The following is a 19,339-nucleotide window of genomic DNA, read 5'->3' as shown; positions in this document are numbered from 1 at the left end:
CAGATGACTGACTGGCTTTCTTCCCATTCAGCTCAGGTAATGATTTCATCATCGGTGATAGACTTCCATGATATGATATCTCATCTCTGCTGAATAAGCTATACGATTTTGACATTATTAAACGTTCATTATCAAACTGTCCCAAGCGATGATGGGGGGGGGGGACCTGACCTTTTTGTCTTAAGCTCACAAAATTCGCGTTGCTATTAACATTTATATTGCCTTCATAAATACTGTGTCTATTGTTCTAGATTAATTGCCCGAGAGTATTCTCACAATCACGAAGGCGAAGAAGCAGTGCTGTGTGTGGCATGAATGCATTTCCTGATCGAGTGGACAGAGATTCAATGGGGGGGGGGGGGAGAGAGAGAGAGAGAGAGAAGATTTGTTAAAAGAAAAGTAACAAACTTTCCTTACAAGATTGCATCCTTTCTGCAGCACAGGGGATTTGCCCCTGCAGATGTGTGAAGTCAGAACATCAGAGGTTGGCTCTAAATGCGCTGTGCTCTAATAGTTTGTTATCAGGGGGCAGATTCACATGTTATTTTTATAAACACTGAGAATATCTTCTGAGCCCCAGTTCTAACACTAAAGGAGTAATCCTATGCACAAGCAACTGGCATGAAGTAAGACAGATTTTTTTTATTCTTAATATTATAATTTATTTTTTAATAACTTTTTTATTCAAAATCAAAACAAAACATATTATCCAGAAACATATCATCCTTATTCCACCCCATTCTTCCTCCCTCCCCCCACAGAACTCACCCACCCCCACCCCCGACTTCCCTCAGTTCCAGTCTTTGATTTCTCTAAAAATGCTGTTTTCTGCATGTTACACAGTTGTATAGATCCTCAAACTATTTAGCTGATTATTATCAATGAAAAGTTTGTGAATGTTTATTCAAAAGCAGCCAAGGAGTCCAGGTCACTTTGTTGCGTCTTCAAATACTTTGTAAAGGGTTCCCATTCATCTTTAAAGTCACAGTTATCCTTGTCCCGTAGCTTGTATGTCAATATTATAATTTATTACCTGCCCAGGTCCCAGGGTGGGTTACAACAAAACTAATGAAGCAGTAGCTAAGGATGTTCAAAATGTTCAAGAGATACTTTCATCAGTCTTACAAAGCACTCAACTTACAATTTCTTAGATGTGTTTGAGGGGGAAGGCTCCAATCTGGATGCCATTTTGCTTTAGGAAAATGTTCTGGAACAGGCATAGGCAAACACAGCCCTCCAGATGTTTTGGGACCACAACTCCCATCATCCCTAGGTAACAGGACCAGTGGTCAAGGATGATGGGAATTGTAATCTCAAAACATCTGGGGGGCTGAGTTTGCCTATGCCTGTTCTGGAAACTTGGCACAGTTTCTATGTGTATATGCTCAGATGTAAGCCCCATAGACTTCAATGAGACTTGCTCTCAGGCAGTCAGGTTGTGTATCCACAGTAGTGAGCAGAGGAGGAATGACCACTGGAAGGAGCACTGAGAGAAGAAACACCAGCAAAACCAGACACATTCATCTGCCCCAGCTGCAATAAAACATGTCTTTCCCATATCGGTCTCTACAGCCATAGCAGGTGCTGCAACTCTCCAATGGTTTGACTTTACCCCTGATGGCATATTCTTCCATTGTCCCTCAAGACAAATGGATGGCAACAACTCCCAGATTGCTGCTGGCCAGGGCAATCCAACCCCCTGATCTACTATGCTGGAAAAAGTATGGGTGAAGCAGGGGTTTTCTACTGCCCATCCCTACCTGCCTGGGTGGGTGGGCTCCACCAATGGAAACTGCAGAGCTCTTGACTGCACCCACCTAAATCGTGAGCAGGTGAAGCTACTGTCAGTGGTACCTTCACAACTGCTGGCACTTACATACCATAAAAAATTGAGCATTTTGATGGTAGGGTCAAGATGAGTAGGGGGCAGAGCTGGATCAGCCAAGCATTCTTTGGATCTTCAACATGTCCAGCTACTGGCAAGGTGTGGAATCAGTCCTAGCTAAACCCAGAATTTCCTTGCCACCCCACCTTCCAGCCTGGCAGTTAGAAGCGGTGGAGTTTGGCTTACACCCTAAAGCTAGTTTATCTCTCAGTTGCGTATTCTCAGTACGTACCCACAGTTTAATTAGATGATGACAAAATACAACAAAAATGGGTGTATGACCCTGAACAAAATACTGGAGAGGAAGAAGGTGAGGAATGTAACATTCACTTCATGCCTAGTTCATCACTAAATCCCCCGACTCCCTTCTTAGATGAATTAAACTCCCACACTCAGGGTCAAGATGAATGGGTGTTTTCAAGTGACAAGAGCACCACTTCTTTACCATTTAAACAAGAGAAATGTTTTGTAGGCATTTTGATTTTTAATTACAATAAATGTCAAGGGCTTCATGGAATGACAGAAGAGGCCCCTGAATGTTCTAATAATTTTCCAGCTCTGCTAAAGTATTAATCAAGTAACCTTAAAGGGCTTTTCACCAGATTCTCTGCAGATGTAAAATTGATTCCAGTCGAGCAGCGACAATTTACACCAGTCAAGACTTTGGCCTTGTATTTTTGAATGTTCTAATAATTCAAGAGTGCTGCGGCTGTGAAAAATATGGGCAGTTTCTGCCTGTTCTCTGGGGTTCCTAAATAAAATTGGTGCAAAACAAGAGATTCTGCATGGTGGTGTAGTAGCTAACATCCCAGTCCAAATCTTGCCTCTGCTATAAATTCGCAATGGGATATCAAGAAATCTACTTTCTTCCAGCCTTAAGGTTCTCATCTACAGTATACGGTCCCTATGTATCTTGCTTTACATAAGGCACTGTTCTATCTGAAGAGCTGTCAGCAGACAGTCATCTATATGAAGCGCTATTGGGTCTATGTTGAGTTTAATGAGAAAGAACCCTATTTTATTATTTATTAATTGCTTCCCATAAAGCATCTTGAAGAGATTTACAGTATAATAACCTATGCATGCGAAAGGCTGGTCTGGATGAATCCCTAGCCGGAATTAAGATTGCTGGAAGAAATATCAACAACCTCAGATATGCAGCTGACACAACCTTGATGGCAGAAAATGAGGAGGAATTAAAGAACCTTTTAATGAGGGTGAAAGAGGAGAGCGCAAAATATGGTCTGAAGCTCAACATCAAAAGAACGAAGATCATGGCCACTGGTCCCATAACCTCCTGGCAAATAGAAGGGGAAGAAATGGAGGCAGTGAGAGATTTTACTTTCTTTGGCTCCATGATCACTGCAGACGGTGACAGCAGCCACGAAATTAAAAGACACCTGATTCTTGGGAGAAAAGCAATGACAAACCTAGACAGCAACTTAAAAAGCAGAGACATCACCTTGACAACAAAGGTCTGTATATTTAAAGCCATGGTTTTCCCAGTAGTGATGTATGGAAGTGAGAGCTGGACCATAAAGAAGGCTGATCGCCGAACAATTGATGCTTTTGAATTATGGTGCTGGAGGAGACTCTTGAGAGTCCCATGGACTGCAAGAAGATCAAACGTATCCATTCTTAAGGAAATCAGCCCTGAGTGCTCACTGGAAGGACAGATCCTGAAGCTGAGGCTCCAATACTTTGGCCACCTCATGAGAAGAGAAGACTTCCTGGAAAAGACCCTGATGCTGGGAAAGTTGGAGGGCACAAGGAGAAGGGGACGACAGAGGACAAGATGGTTGGATAGTGTTCTTGAAGCTACCAGCATGAGTTTGACCAAACTGCGGGAGGCAGTGGAAGACAGGAGTGCCTGGTGTGCTCTGGTCCATGGGGTCACGAAGAGTCAGATACGACTAAACGACTTAACAACAACAACAACCACCTATGCAAAACAGTTAAAACCATTGCACATGTAGGAACACTTGCATAAAAACAATACCAAATCAGATTTTGTTGCAGGCTCCCCTTATGGGCATAATAGCACTATGCTCTGCTGATCATAGAATTGTAGAGTTGGAAGAGACCATGAGGGTCATCTAGTCCAACTCCCTGCGATTCAGGGATCTGTTGCCCAACACAGGGCTCAAAACCACAACCCTGAGGCAGGCTATTTGCCAGAATTCAGCTGACCAAAAGAGAATATGCTCCTATTGAATCACATGTAAGATAATTGTGCCTGTTGAGAGATGAATGGATGGAATGCATTAGACCACCAACTTTCAAGAGGAGTCACTTTCAGTAAAGGGGCCCTATAAGCCAGCATCTGAGTCCTGGTAGCAGAAACTCATGCAATATCTTCTGCTAGTTCAACAGCACTTTCATCCCTCTCCTCCCCTTGTGAACCCCCTAAAAATTCTAGCTCTGAGAGCATATGGATAACTCCCAGAATAGTGTACAGAGGATCGTTCCATCTGGCAAGCCAAAATACTTCCATTGGTGCAACAATTGTCAAAGCTGTTCATCAAATTCCTCTCTATGTGTTTCCTTATCCCATAGAACTTCCAGAGACAAGTACATGCAAAATATACTGGCATTAAATATTCTGAACCTATCCCTAATCCAGAATATAATATGTATTTGTTGTCCAGTCCTGCCAGGGATTGCACCACTGACTTCATGGTCGGAAGTTGGGACCTCAACCTATCATAAACAGCATGCACTCAGGCCCCAGAGCCATCTTAAGGCACTAAAGGAAAAGCATGTTGCATCAGCTCTTGTCTTGGCAGAGAGTATGAAACTTTTGGCTTGGCTTGGCCTGGCTTAGACCAAATACTAGGAGCCTGGTTTCTGAAGTCCTTATAATCTGCACTTTTCCTAGAAACATATCAAGGCAACATACAGCGTTAATATAAAATCAGCAAAAGGATCCATAAAAAGACCGTTTAAAAAATCAATAAACATTGGTTGTTGTTTTTTAAAAAAGAGAAATTCATATTACAAAGGTCTATTTAAACAATGCAGTTTTCAAAAATATCTTTATGCATGCGTCAACGGCGGCAAGAGTCTTCTTCCAACAAGGATGGAAGAACGAGAAAATCCGAAGCAAAGAACTGTGGCAAGAGCAATTGATGGACTATGCAGAATTGGCAAAACTGACACACAAACTACATAGAATCATAGAATCATAGAGTTGGAAGAGACCACAAGGGCCATTGAATCCAACCCCCTGCCAAGCAGGAAACACCATCAGAGCACTCCTGACATATGGTTGTCAAGCCTCTGCTTAAAGACCTCCAAAGAAGGAGACTCCACCACACTCCTTCGCAACAAATTCCACTGTCGAACAGCTCTTACTGTCAGGAAGTTCTTCCTAATGTTTAGGTGGAATCTTCTTTCTTGTAGTTTGGATCCATTGCTCCGTGTCCGCTTCTCTGGAGCAGCAGAAAACAACCTTTCTCCCTCCTCTATGTGACATCCTTTTATATATTTGAACATGACTATCATATCACCCCTTAACCTCCTCTTCTCCAGGCTAAACATGCTCAGCTCCCTTAGCCGTTCCTCATAAGGCATCGTTTCCAGGCCTTTGACCATTTTGGTTGCCCTCCTCTGGACACGTTCCAGTTTGTCAGTGTCCTTCTTGAACTGTGGTGCCCAGAGCTGGACACAGTACTCCAGGTGAGGTCTGACCAGAGCAGAATACAGTGGCACTATAATAATAATAATAATAATAATAATAATAATAATAATAATAATAATTTATTATTTATACCCCGCCCATCTGGCTGGGCCTCCCCAGCCACTCTGGGCGGCTTACATAAAAACCAAAAATACAATAAAATATCACACGTTAAAAACTTCCCTGAACAGGGCTGCCTTCAGATGTCTTCTGAATGTCAGGTAGTTGTTTATCACTTTGACATCTGCTGGAAGGGTGTTCCACAGGGCGGGCGCCACTACCTAGAAGGCCCTCTGCCTGGTTCCCTGTAGCTTTGCTTCTCGCAATGAGGGAACCGCCAGAAGGCCCTCGGCGCTGGACCTCAGCGTCCGGGCAGAATGATGGGGGTGGAGATGCTCCTTCAGGTATACTGGACCAAGGCCGTTTAGGGCTTTAAAGGTCAGCACCAACACTTTGAATTGTGCTCGGAAACATACTGGGAGCCAATGTAGGTCTTTCAAGACTGGTGTTATATGGTCTTGGCGGCCGCTCCCAGTCACCAGTCTAGCTGCCGCATTCTGGATTAGTTGTAGTTTCCGAGTCACCTTCAAAGGTAGCCCCACGTAGAGTGCATTGCAGTAGTCCAAGCGGGAGATAACCAGAGCATGCACCACTCTGGCAAGACAGTCCGCAGGCATTACTTCCCTTGATCTAGATGCTATACTCCTGTTGATGCAGCCCAGAATTGCATTGGCTTTTTTAGCTGCTGCATCACACTTTTGGCTCATGTCAAGTTTGTGGTCAACCAAGACTCCTAGATCCTTTTCACATGTACATGATAAGGTACATGATAAGGATAACTGTGATTTTAAAGATGAATGGGAACCCTATACAAAGTATCTAAAGAAACAACAAAACGAACTGGACTCCTTGGCAGGTTTTGAATAAACATTCACAAACTTCTTATTGATAACATCTAGATAGATAAATTAAGGATCTGTACAGTTTTGTAACATGCAGAAAATAACATATGTTGATAAACCAGAGAGAGGAGCCGAGGGAAGTCGGGGGGGGGAGTGGAGGGGGGCTATATTTTGGGGAGGAGGGAGGGGAAAATAGGGGGGATTTAAGGATGATATGCTTTTTGATAAAATGTTATGTTGAAATTACTAATAAAAATATTTTTTTTAAAAAAGAAAGAAAATAAACAATGCAGTTTTCAGAAGATGCCTACAAGGAGGCAAGGGTGGTTCCTGTCAGATTTCTTCCAGTGGGGAGTTCCAGACTAAAATATTGGTCCCTAGTGAAAACAAACCAAACTTCAGGGGCATGGGGAAATCCCAAATGTGCCCCATCAGTGACTTAGCATCGTGCATACAGAGTTAGGTAGTCATATTGACGAATGTTAAGATGTCAGGGGGTAAGAGGTAAAGAAATTGCAGCAGTAATCAAAAAAACTAAAGGAACTTTTATGAAAGGGAATTAAGATAATGGACCTAAGGGTTGCTAAAGAATCACTAAACAAGGATGCAGGGATGGGGAGGTATGGGGAAGTCAAAAGAAAGAAGGGTATGAAACGATCAGTTGGAAATTATGTTGTTTTGTGGTACTTTTGTTATCTGTTTGAAAAACGAATAAAAATTATTATAAAAAAAAACAAAAAACAGAGTTAGGTAGTCATAGAATAATAGAACCATAGAATTGTAGAGTTTGAAGGGACTGTGAGGGTCATCTAATCCAACCCCCTGCAGGAATCTTTTGCCCAACATGGAGCTTAAGCCCATGACTCTAAGATTCAGCATCTCATGCTCTACCGACTGAGCTATCCCAGCCATCAAGGTTCATAAGGTACGTTAACTCTTGACCGGTAATGGACAGCAGGCAGGTAAGGGTGGTACGGCGTTGCTCACCTGGCATCCCAGTGCAGAGGTCACTGCCAGCAACTGACTAGAAGAGTAAAAACAGCGGGGAGGTCAGTGCTGTGTGGCTGCAGCGGAAGGGATATTGGATTAGCTCTGCCACTGAACCCTCGCCACACTGACCTCCCTGGCTTTTCACGCCACTGACAAGGGCCTGCTCGCCATAAGAAATAAATCAGTCTCACACCAAAAATGTATTGAATAGGCCTAGCCAGCAACAACTGAGCTGAACTGAGCTGAACAGAACTGATCAGGCCTGCACATGCTCAAACTGCTGCGGCCTAGCATTTTATTATTTCACAGAACATTGTATCAACTCAACAGTAAAAGACAATACCATATAAAGGAAAATCACTCCACTATCAGGGTATGCTGTATAAGCCAATCACAGGCCAGCATAAGGTGTCCATGCGCTGATCATGCTTAACACAGCCTGCCCTACCAAAAGGTCAGGCTGCAGTACATTTCCACCCATGCGCCCATTTTCCCTATAGGTAAACCCAACCATATTCCCACACCCCACTCCATCTTGGTTATCGGCAATGCTATCCACAACGGGAAACCAGATGAACCACAGCACACCACTCTGCTTTGCCAACATCTGCTGCTTTTCACCGGTCAATAGAGTGCACCTTCTGCCTGCCACTAAGCTCAATGGCTCTGTGCTTGAAGAACAATTGATCCAGGGCATGAAACTGCCTTTTGCCAGGTCAGACTATTTGTCCATCTAACTCAGCAGGGTTAACTCTGGCTGGCACAGAATCTCCAGGATCTTTCTCGTCTTTTCAAATGGGCATGAAGCTGGGATTTTCTGCATGGAGTGCATATGCTCTACCACTGTGCTGTGGTCGTTCCCTCCATTCCAGATATCACATTTCCACCCAGTGCTGGATTTACGTATAAGCTGAAGAACCTATAGCTTACGGCCCCACTCTCTTGGGCCCCCAAAAAAAATTTAAAGGAAAAAAACCTGGATGTACATTTCCAAAATACAAGATAAAAAACAAATCAAATAAAACCTACATACAGCAACAGTGTTTTGTGTTGTGTAGGCTCCTATTTGTTATGCGCAAATGGCTTTAGATACCTATTAGGTCCATAAATTACCATATAGCATATATTCCACACACACAAAAACAGTGACAATTTGTTGTTGACAAAGGACAGCTAGACATATAAAGGGCCCCATTACCTCCAGTAGCTTAGGGCCTTATCAAACCTAAATCTGGCCCTGTGTCCATCTATACCCCAGCTCCAAAGAACTCTCTTTCCACATAGGAAGAAGGGAAAGGAAGAGAAAGAAAATTTGTAAAAATAGGTAAATGTGGGAAAAAAATAGATTTCATATTTCATAATATGTAGGACAAGATAAAATGACTACAGATTACTCACCAAAGACATATTTGCACAATCCACTAATAGTTCTACATTATCATTAATTTTACTCTTAGACGTTAAGATTTTCCACTGAAAGGGAAAAGCAGCAATGCCCACTTAACACTAGCTCCTGCTCTTGCCTTTGACTTGTATAACTACTGTAGTATAAATGAGAATATGTCATTTTGAATCAAATTTCCCTTTTTAAAAACCGTTGACCTGCAAAGAATGGCAATAAACACCCTTCTGGTATATATTTTTTTTAACCATGGAATGAACATTCCTTTCCATTTGATAATTGTAATAAAATACACTTCTTTTCAAAGTCCAATTTAAGATTTAATGATGCAGAGAAGGTTGGGGTGCTTAAAAGAAAGTGGAACAATAACACTAAAAACATCACTGCAGCCTACAACAATATCACCTAAAAAAAAAGTTTCTGGTCAATTAGCTTTGATTGTGTTAAACAATGACAAACTACAGAAGTAATTAGAAATCACACACAGTGTTAGCAAGTCACTAAGTGGTGTTGATTAGTTAGCAGTAATTTAAGCTTCCACAAAGATTGTCATTTCTTTACATGTGTTTTAAAGCAAGAATCAAATTGGATTTAATATAGTTGTGTGTGTTTTTCCTCTTAATGTGGCTATAACCAAATGGTCTCCTGAGTTTTATCTCCTTTCATTGAATTTAACAGCTACTGCAAAATACATGAAAAAAACATTGCATACAGGAATCTTTCTTCCCTATTGAAGCAAATCTCCTACAGCCAAGCCATACGATGAACAAAACTGATAGGTAGAGTGGTCTAAGCATTCTATTTTCTGACTAGGTAATTTTTGCATGCCTGCTCATAGCTCATTTCTATCCTGTTTTCTTGCTGATCTACCTACCTACACACACACACACACACAATCAAGATTCATAATTAAACTTTTGAGTATATTTTCTCCCAAAGTGTTCTAACTCAAAATCTGTATTTTTTGAATGCATGCTGAGATTCCACCTCCAGCAAGAGTTGTGTTGGAACCAATGGAAAATTATAAAATCTGATGCACACATAGATTTTGCGGCTAAGGTGCAGATCACTTCCTATCAAAAGTAGCAAATATTGAATCCCTTAAGCATCCTTAAGCATGCTGATAATGGGACTTGAGTAAATTTTCTGCAGACTCACTCCAGAATTAACTCTATGTCATCTTCACAGCTCAGTGCCGAACCTAGTTTGTTTTTGACACTTACTTATCTGGTGACGGGAATTGGCGTTATGACCTTGGCCCAGATGATTTGGTTTTATTTTTATTCATAGGAGTATTTGCTCATGCAAAAAAATATATAGCATGGTGATGTGAAACACAAACATTAAAATGGATTTATATTGTGAAATCATAAAATACAAAACAAATGATAGATGCAAAACCACACCAATGCTTTAAAACTGCTTTGGCGAGGCAGAAATGTTTTCAACAGGTGGCAAAATATCAGAGTTATGGGTGCCTGATTTCAATAGGAACAGTGTCCTATTGCTGTACTGTTGCCACGACACTAAAGACCTTGGTCTGCATAGACGCTAAACAAATCTGAAACAACTGTCGGAAAGCCAGGTGGGCTTCACCAGATAGTTGGAATGATCTGGCTGGTATATAAGGGGCATGTTGGTCCTATAGGTAACCTGGTCTCCAGCTGTTTAGGGCTTTATTGACTAAGGGAGAATTCCTATGGCACAATCTACTGGAATGAGCAGTTTAGATGTTGTGGATCTCTGGCTCAGCCAATCGATTCCCAGCTCAGCGAGGCTCAGCCAGTGTTAAGTCCCTAGCCTTGGTCCAGCATAACCTGGTCATTCCAGGTAAGCCAGGGCTCAGTTAGCTGAGCCAAGGCTGCTGTAAGTCCCCCAACCCAAGAAAAGGCATTTTGGGGATAGAAGCATCCTAAGCTCATTCAGCTCAGTCATGTGACCTGGAAACCTGGCACAGAACACTATTTTAAAGGCTTGTTTTTCCCCTGCCAGGCTTGGGCAATGCAGTAGCAGCAGCTGTCCCCTTGCTGAACAGGGTTTGGGTCTGGTGTAACATTATGCTGGCTTAATTCATACCAGCTTGCTTCATGCTGACTTCTAGGGGAACAGGATTGCTCCTTGAACTCAGCTCAGTAATGCACTGAAAGCCAACCAGAACTTTCAATGGTGCAATTTGCTGGTGTGGAGCTGTTCTGGCTAAAACCCAAATCTGCACTGGGTTTGTATTGCTGATCAAGGCTGTCGTGAGTGGCAACTAACTTGAAACAACAGTATTCTAACCAGGCCTGTGCAGAGAGGGTGGGGGGAGCTGGGTATACTTACCCCGGGCCTTGAAGGGCTAAGTCGGGGGGGGGGGCTGCCATGGGCCTGGCAGACTTTTGTTGTTTTAGTTTATAACTTTATTCTAACAAGACTCCCACCCTGGGCATCAGACAAGCTCTGCATAGACCTGGTTCTAAACATCCCCAAAGATGCAGCACTGATATGGTGCTATCACTCTGAAAATTGCAAAGGAAAGTACCTACCTTCTCACTGGATTTCAACCACATTGACAAAAATAATTAAATGCAATCAATTCATCAAACCTGTTCAAACTATTCCATCCAAACATGCTGTCCAAAGACCTTGAAACCATCCAGTTGAAACATGCAACTGAGAAACTGGGAAGAAAGTGTGTTCAGATCTCTGATCCCAGAACCTAGCCTATCCCCCAAAAATGAGCACCCTAAAAGGCAGGGAAGGGGTAATCTGGTGAACTTCCATATACTGGGAGTTCCACAACATGGGTTAGGCAGGGGTCAGCAAACTTTTTCAGCAGGGGGCCGGTCCACTGTCCCTCAGACCTTGTGGGAGGCCAGACTATATTTTGAGGGGGGGGGGGAATGAACAAATTCCTATGCCCCACAAATAACCCAGAGATGCATTTTAAATAAAAGCACACATTCTACTCGAGTAAAAACACCAGGCAAGCCCCACAAATAACCCAGAGAGGCATTTTTTTTTTTTTTTTTTAAAGGGCACATTCTACTCATGTGAAAACATGCTGATTCCCAGACCGTCTGCAGGCCGGATTTAGAAGGCGATTTGGCCGGATCTGGCCCCTGGGCTTTTGATTGCCTACCCATGGGATAGGGCAATGTACAAGCTCTGCTATAGCAGGATGTAGAGGAGCAGCTTGCAAACTGCCTTAGACTCTAAGGAAAATCTGCGTTCAGGATACATGGAAACCATTACTGTCACCACTGACATTTGTCGTCCACTGACATGCAGTACAAAGTGCTTCAGAGCAATGCAAGCAACAAGGAGCATCTGTTCTCTTGGAAAGGACAAGTCCAATGACAGGCTGAGATGGACCAAAAGCCAAGCTACATCCGCCAGTCTGAAAGTTTGCAGCATGCTGCACACAGAGAAGGGTTGTCTTGCATTATCAGAGAGACTTGTGGTTTCCCATGTGTCTAAGACAACCACAATTGCCCCAAAGTTTCCCTCCACAATCTGTTGTATCTTGAAATCATATGGTTATGCCACATGGTTTAACATGCACTTGGTACCAATTGCAAATAAATCTTCCAATCTGAGACCAGTGTATAAACTAATGTCTTCTTCAAAAGCAGTTTCCCATCAGCCTGGGCTCATTCTTATATCAGGGGTTTCTTGGGGTCATTTTGGTGGTGGTGGGGTCTCTCCACAAGCTAGTTGTAGAACACAATGCCTCTGAGCATACAGGGAGTGCATTTACCTCACTAAAGAGGCTCCATAAACATCTGTGTGGGGTGTATTGAAGAGCATAGATTCAGAACTTTTGAACCAAGGATCACCAAATATCACCAGAGCTTAGCTTCCTGCCTTATAAGTTTCCACCCCACAATATGAGAAGTAATAAATGTCTCTAAGAATTCATTGTCAATAATAATAATAATAATAATAATTCAAGCAACAACTCTCCAAGTGACTGACAAAATTTTAAAAGTATAAAGCATGACATAAAATCAGAAAAAAGAACAGCACAGTACAATAAAAGCCATACAATGACATATAAAACAAACTCAGTCAAATAGGCCACTCTCAGCTTACACGAAGGCTACATCTGGGGATAGTGCATGAAGCCAAAATTGTATATAGTCAAAACACATTCAGTTCAGTGGTGGGTAGCATAGCCAATGTCTTTTTTCCTGAATGCCAGCCCCCTTTCCATCCGCCTTTACTCCCCCCTCCCCAAGCACATAAAGCTGAATGCAAACGAGTTAAGTGCACATAAGTTGCATCAAATACCAGCAAAGCAAATAAACATGAATGCCTGGGAGAAGAGATCAGTTCTTACCTAAAGAGGTTAATGGGGGTGCCTCATTATGCGAGAGTGTTCCGCATCAAGCATGGCGCATGTTCATGGTTCACGTAATAGGATCTGGGGCTTTCAAGTTGGATAGCACAGGATTCAAGTAGGAACACATAGCCCCAACATACCACTTATAAAATAAGCCTTAGCTCCATCATTACCTTCCTTAGAGGCCTCTTCTGCAAAGCACTAGTTCAGGCCAATCCATGTCTTCCAAGTATCTCAAGGATAAGCAGCATTGTCTGTGAACGAGATGAGAGGGGAAGTGAGTGTTGTGCTGACTTCTTGAGGAATTTGACCTTTGCTCTTTCAATAAGCCTTCAAAAGAGATTTTTTTTTTTTAATCCCTAAGTGGACGTTCTTACATGGATTTATTTGCAATTCTTTTATACATACAATCATTTATTTTTTTAAAAGCATGTAGTCTTTTAAAAAACTGCTTTTATATATGCAAATGTTTTAACTGTTTTTGCATATGTAGTGCACCTGGGAAGGATCAACCTGCCAGCAGCAGGGACATGCTCTTGCTAGGGGTGGAGGAAGGGGGGTGCGGTGGGTGCGGGTCGCCCCAGGTGTCACCATTGAGGGGGTGACAAAGTACTGGGCAACACTCACCGCGGGGCCTGCAGCGCGCCCGAGCCACGCGTCTCTCCTGGGAAATCCAAAAATCCCCACAACGAGGTGAGCTCCTGTTGCTCTGTCCCTGCTCCTGCCAACCTAGCAGTCCGAAAGCGCGCCAAAAAAGTGCAAGTAGATAAATAGGTACTGCTCCGATGGGAAGGTAAATGCCGTTTCCATGTGCTGCTCTGGTTTCGCCAGAAGCAGCTTAGTCATGCTGGCCACATGACCCAGAAAAAACTGTTTGCGAAAGCAAACGCCGGCTCCCTCGGCCCGTAAAGCAAGACGAGCGCCGCAACCCCAGAGCTGTTTGCGACTGGACTTAACTGTCAGGGGTCCTTTACTTTTACCTTTACAAGCCAATGGACATGATAAGCTACTGTGAGGCATTGGTAGGTCCTCTCCAAGTATGGTGCATGAAGCCCTTCACTGTGTCATCCTCGTTGCGTCAAGCAGTGCCTTCTAGACTGTATGGGCAATTTAGCCAGAAGATATTTGTATTTCAAGGAGATGGTGATCTAACATGGTTTCCTGGCTTTCCTGCCTCTGTTTGCTTCCCCATCTCTATCTCTTGTTAAGCACTTTGATGGCTGAAGAGCAGCCTTTAATGCCTCTAATCTGCTGGAAGGGATATTGTTAGGTACCTTCTTTTGATGTTGGACATTGTTTGAAGAAAGTGAAGCATTGGGAGAGGTGGCTAATCTGTATGTAGCTAGTAGCATGTAGGCAGCCAGGCAAACCACACAGGTTAGCTATCTATAAATCGGATGGTGTTGGGCATAGTTTTTGAGAAGCTCACGCACGGACTGATCGATCATTTATGTGCAAACTAAGGCTACCTGGGGGGGGGGTCACTTCACGACTTATTGAGGGCTTCCAAGTGGCAGATTGAAGTGCTTGCTTGATAATGTATGTAATGTTTGATGTTTAGAATAAAATCTTTAGTTGTCTCACTCACTTGTGTTTGCAGTGCCTCTGAATCTCATTAACAAAAGAACCACCTTGCATTTGGCAAGACACAGTCACAGGAGGAAAGTCCACGCACCTTCTCCTCACATCAACGCATAGTGGTACCTTCTAAGTGGGGTATTAAATTCACCTGCACATACCAACACTGTCCAATATCCGTTTGGTTGGAACACAAAAGACCACTACAAGAAGATATCTTCTATAAAGTCAGACCACCCACCTAGCTTAGTACTGCCCACACTGATTGGCAAGGTTTCAGAGTTTTAGGCAGGAGTTTTCCCCAGACCAGCAGGCAATGCCGGGAACTGGACTATGAACCATTTATGTTCAAATACCAGGAAATGCATACCAGTAAACATCAGGATCAAGGGTTGAATGCAAAAGAATCATTGGCAAGAATATTGCAAAGGACAAAATAGCACCAAGATGCTATAATTAATTGAAGTGAGCTCCTGAGTAAAGGTTAGAGGAGATGTGTGTCAATCAATATGAAGAAACTATTGACTGGCTCATCTTGAAGAAATTAGCAAAGTATAGCTATCTCCTTCCTCTGACAGTAGGAAGGCACTAATTATGTTTATACACCAAGATGTACTTTAGGGTCTAAAGCTCTGCAAATATCGAACAAGAACATATCCATTATTAAGGAAATGCTCATCTTTATGACAGATACTGTGCATGTGCACTGCAGAAACCTACCAGGGCAGAAGGCGGTGAACATTTCCATGTGTTCAACATGACTCTCTATCAGACTTCTGTCAATAAAACTTAGGAAACACTTTGCCAACGTTGTTCTACTGAGTGAAGATCAAGCTTCTTCAGCTTCCCAAACATTGCCAGCTTAACGTATACCAACATGACCAAATTGAATGCACACAGTATCCAACCAACTTAAGTTTCCCTCCTCTGGTCCTGGCTCAACCACTCCCCTAGAACACTCCTTTTCCAGGGCACAACTCAGCTCCCTGAGTTTCAGCTAAGCCAGGATGAAGGATTTGGGGCAGCATATCTCTGGTTGAGTCAGGGCTTGGGGATTTACGCTGGCTGAACCAGAGAACCACCACATCCTAAGATTCCTGCATTGCAGGGGTTTGGACTAGATGACCCTCAAATTTCTTCCAAATTTGCATCCCAATGCTCCTGCTTGCAGGAGGACAAATATTTTTCATTAATACGTATCTTGCTTGTGACCATTTTTCTCCGTCCATTCTCGATTCCCACCCTCAACTCTACAATTCTCTGATTCTATGAAATGTAAACCTTAAATAAGATTGCAAAGGGGGCTAAAACAGCCTACATTTGAAATGTACGTAGACCAATATCTGTGGCTGGTTAAATATTTATTATTTAAATTCAACCACACCACACTGCCAAGGCCAGAAACATGGAAATTAGTCATGTAAAAAATGGCTTGAGAGCCATGTGCTGGAAATGTACATTTTGTGCACTTCATTTCATTTTATAGTCTCCAAGAACTATTACAATTTTAATAAACTTGTATCTGGGATTTGAAGCCAAACGCTTATGCTCAGAAGACACGAATTTATTAACTAGAAGACACCCAGAGTGGTAATAAAATGTATTCCCCAGCGGTCTGTTGCAAATGGGTTGTAAAAATTACATTTTATTAATCCAGCTGCAATTAAAGAACGCAGCTGTCTCATTTGCATCCCAATGCTCCTGCTTGCAGGAGGACAAATATTTTTCATTAATACGTATCTTGCTTGTGACCATTTTTCTCCGTCCATTCTCGATTCCCACCCCCAACTCTCAAACCAAGATCTCTTCATATTGTGGGACTTGCGCAGACACATACATACAAAAAATCAACCACCACCACCAAGAGATTCATTTATTGGACTCTGTGCTTTCCAAAATGAATGGAAACCAAAAGCATCTCTCCCAGGATGCACCTTTGGGCCATATGCACATGTAAAGAGACTTCTGTGTGTGCATCCCTAATGGGGAACCATGCATACAAATCATGCAGCACGTGTGATTCCCCAACAGTGGGATTCAGACACATAGAAAATATCTTACAAAAAAAGGAGCCCACCAAGTGGGAAAGTGTCGGCGAATCACAGCCTCTTCTCCACTTCTCTTTCTCTGGCAATATCAATAACTTACTCAAACTCGTCTATGATTTAAGCTTATTTTCTTCAAATTACATGGAGATTGCTAGTTATGCACACAGATCGGGCCTCAAAATGTGCCTGCCTGTCTGCCTTTCCTTTTCTTCCTACTATTTATACCTGCGTTAAACATTAAAACCACACGTACTTCTAAAAATGCAAGAGGCGGGGAGGATGAGAACGCAAACTAAGAAAAGCTGAAAAGCGTGGGCAAAGAATGAGGATTTCACCTGCTGCTGAAAAGATAAAAATCTTGGCACTTTGGTGTATTTGTAATAATAATAATAATAATAATTTATTATTTATACCCCGCCCATCTGGCTGAGTTTCCCCAGCCACTCTGGGCGGCTCCCAATCAGTGTTAAAAACAATACAGCATTACATATTAAAAACTTCCCTGAACAGGGCTGCCTTAAGATGTCTTCTGAATGTCAGGTAATTCTTTATCTCTTTGACATCTGATGGGAGGGCGTTCCACAGGTCGGGCGCCACTACCGAGAAGGCCCTCTGCCTGGTTCCCTGTAGCCTCACTTCTCGCAATGAGGGAACCGCCAGAAGGCCCTCGGCGCTGGATCTCAGTGTCTGGGCTGAACGATGGGGGTGGAGATGCTCCTTCAGGTATACAGGACCGAGGCCGTTTAGGGCTTTAAAGGTCAGCACCAACACTTTGAATCGTGCTCGGAAACGTACTGGGAGCCAGTGCAGATCTCTCAGAACCGGTGTTATGTGGTCCCGGCGGCCACTCCCAGTCACCAGTCTAGCTGCCGCATTCTGGATTAATTGCAGTTTCCGGGTCACCTTCAAAGGTAGCCCCACGTAGAGCGCGTTGCAGTAGTCCAAGCGTGAGATAACCAGAGCATGCACCACTCTGGCGAGACAGTCCGCGGGAAGGTAGGGTCTTAGCCTGCGTACCAGGTGGAGCTGGTAGACAGCTGCCCTGGACACAGAGTTAACCTGCGCCTCCATGGACAGCTGTGAGTCCAAAATGACTCCCAGGCTGCGCACCTGGTCCTTCAGGGGCACAGTTACCCCATTCAGGACCAGGGAATCCTCCACACCTGCCCGCCTCCTGTCCCCCAAAAACAGTACTTCTGTCTTGTCAGGATTCAACCTCAATCTGTTAGCCGCCATCCAACCTCCAACCGCCTCCAGGCACTCACACAGGACCTTCACCGCCTTCACTGGTTCTGATTTAAAGGAGAGGTAGAGCTGGGTGTCATCTGCATACTGATGAACACCCAGTCCAAACCCCCTGATGATCTCTCCCAGCGGCTTCATATAGATGTTAAAAAGCATGGGGGAGAGGACGGAACCCTGAGGTACCCCACAAGTGAGGGCCCAAGGGTCTGAACACTCATCCCCCACCACCACTTTCTGAACACGGCCCAGGAGGAAGGAGCGGAACCACTGTATAACAGTGCCCCCAGCTCCCAGCCCCTCTAGACGGTCCAGAAGGATGTTATGGTCGATGGTGTCAAAGGCCGCTGAGAGATCCAGCAGAACTAGGAAGCAGCTCTCACCTTTGTCCCTAGCCCGCCGGAGACCATCAACCAGCGCGACCAAGGCAGTTTCAGTCCCATGGTGAGGCCTGAATCCCGATTGGAAGGGATCCAAATGGTCCGTTTCCTCCAGGCGTGCTTGGAGTTGTTCAGCAACCACCCGCTCAATCACCTTGGCCAAGAATGGCAGATTTGAGACTGGGCGATAGTTGGCCAAATTGGCCGGGTCTAAAGATGTTTTTTTAAGAAGCGGTTTAATGACCGCCTCTTTCAGCGGGTCTGGGAAGGCTCCCTCACAGAGGGAAGCATTCACCACCCCGCAAAGCCCATCGCCCAGCCCTTCCCGGCTCGCTTTTATCAGCCAGGATGGGCAAGGATCAAGGAGACAGGTGGTCGGTTTCACTCGTCCAAGCAGCCTGTCCACATCCTCGGAGGTAACAGATTGGAATTGATCCCATATAACAGGACCAGACAGAACTCTGGCACTCTCCCGCCCTGGCCCTGCTCCCACTGTGGAGTCTACTTCCTTCTGAATCTGAGCGATTTTATCTGCAAAAAACTTTGCAAAAGCATTGCAGGAGATCTTGGGGTCCCTACCAGGCCCCGGTGGTACAGGTGGTTCCGATAAACTGCGAACCACCTGAAAAAGTCTCCTGCTGCTGTTTTCTGCAGATGCAATGGAGGCGGCGAAGAAGGCCCTCTTCGCCGTCGCCATTGCCACTTGGTAGGCTCGACGTTGAGCTCTAACCCGTGTCTGGTCTGATTCAGAATGAGTTTTCCGCCACCGGCGCTCTAGCCGTCTCAACGATTGTTTCATCACCCTCAGCTCCGGGGAGAACCACGGGGCTGTCCGGGCTCCATGCAATCGGAGAGGGCGCTTCGGAGCCAGACAGTCAATAGCCCTGGTTAACTCCGCATTCCAGCGTG

General features: G+C 44.0%; 1 protein-coding gene across 3 annotated transcripts in view; it reads right to left on the bottom strand.

Moving 5' to 3' along the window:
* Window positions 1–19,339, bottom strand: part of NAALADL2 (N-acetylated alpha-linked acidic dipeptidase like 2) — an 819,134-nt gene that overhangs the window by 642,882 nt on the left and 156,913 nt on the right. For 2 of the 3 annotated variants that reach the window (XM_079977819.1, XM_079977820.1), the window contains one exon: window positions 13,356–13,436. The gene's annotated coding sequence lies outside the window, so the exon portion shown is untranslated. The other variant, XM_079977821.1, reaches the window with a different exon arrangement.

Source organism: Podarcis cretensis (assembly GCF_951804945.1).
Source record: "Podarcis cretensis genome assembly, chromosome: 5".
Lineage (NCBI taxonomy): Eukaryota > Metazoa > Chordata > Lepidosauria > Squamata > Lacertidae > Podarcis > Podarcis cretensis.
This window is presented reverse-complemented; position numbering and strand designations above follow the sequence as displayed.